Raw genomic sequence first — 1,416 nt, 5'->3', positions numbered from 1 at the left:
TTATCCAGTCAACATTCAAGAGCAAGTTGTTCAGTTTCCATGAAGCTGTGCATTTCTGGGTTAGTTTTTGAATTCTGAGTTCTAACTTGATTGCATTGTGGTCTGAGAGACAGTTTGTTATGATTTCCGTTCTTTTGCATTTGTTAAGGAGTGATTTACTCCCAATTATGTGGTCAATTTTAGAGTAGGTGTGATGTGGTGCTGAGAAGAATATATATTTTGTGGATTTGGGGTGGAGAGTTCTGTAAATGTCTATTAGGTTTTCTTGGTCCAGGTCTGAGTTCAAGTCCTGGACATCCTTGTTAATTTTCTGTCTGGTTGATCTGTCTAATACTGACAATGGGGTGTTAAAGTCTTCCACTATAATTGTGTGGGACTCTAAGTCTTTGTAAGTCATTAAGAATTTGCCTTATGTATCTGGGTGCTCCTGTATTGGGTGCGTATATATTTAGGATCATTAACTCTTTTTGTTGCATTGATCCTTTTACCATTATGTAATGTCCTTTTTTGTCTCTTTTGATCTTTGTTGCTTTAAAGTCTAATTTATCAGAGATGAGAATTGCAACTCCTGCTTTTTTTTTGCCCTCCATTTGCTTGGTAAATCTTCCTCCATCCCTTTTTTTGAGCCTTTGTGTATCCTTGCATGTGAGATGGGTTTCCTGGATACAGCACACTGATGGGTTTTGGCTTTTTATCCAATTTGCCAGTCTGTGTCTTTTGATTGGGGCATTTAGTCCATTTACATTTAGGGTTAATATTGTTATGTGTGAATTTGATACTGCCATTTTGGTGCTAGCTGGCTGTTTTGCCCATTAGTTGATGCAGATTCTTGATTGTGTTGATGCTCTTTACCATTTGGCATGTTTTTGGAGTGGCTGGTACTGGTTGTTTCTTTATACGTGTAGAGCCTCTTTCAGGAGTTCTTGTAAAGCAGTCCTGGTGGTGACGAAATCTCTGAGTACTTGCATGTTCACAAAGGATTTTATTTTTCCTTCACTTATGAAGCTTAGTTTGGCTGGATAGGAGATTCTGGGTTGAAAATTCTTTTCTTTAAGGATGTTGAATATTGGCCCCCACTCTCTTCTGGCTTGTAGGGCTTCTGCTGAGAGATCTGCCGTGAGTCTGATGGGCTTCCCTTTGTGGGTAACCTGATCTTTCTCTCTGGCTGCCCTTAGTATTTTCTCCTTCATTTCAACCCTGGTGAATCTGACGATTATGTGCCTTGGGGTTGCTCTTCTTGACGAATATCTTTGTGGTGCTCTCTGTATTTCCTGGACTTGAACATTGGCCTGCCTTGCTAGGTTGGGGAAATTTTCCTGGATAATATCCTGAAGAGTATTTTCCATCTTGGATTCATTCTCTTCATTGCATTCAGGTACACCTATCAAACATAGATTAGGTCTTTTCACATAGTCC

The 1,416-nt window shown here is 39.5% G+C and overlaps 1 protein-coding gene across 7 annotated transcripts in view; it reads left to right on the top strand.

Annotated features, from left to right (window-relative positions):
- The window catches only part of TANC2 (tetratricopeptide repeat, ankyrin repeat and coiled-coil containing 2), a 437,594-nt gene that overhangs the window by 113,136 nt on the left and 323,042 nt on the right, over positions 1–1,416 (top strand). The window lies entirely within an intron of this gene.

This window comes from Cebus imitator, unplaced genomic scaffold (assembly GCF_001604975.1).
Source record: "Cebus imitator isolate Cc_AM_T3 unplaced genomic scaffold, Cebus_imitator-1.0 Scaffold217, whole genome shotgun sequence".
NCBI classification, from domain to species: Eukaryota; Metazoa; Chordata; class Mammalia; order Primates; family Cebidae; genus Cebus; species Cebus imitator.
Note: the sequence above shows the minus strand (reverse complement) of the source record. Positions and strands in the feature narration are given on the sequence as shown.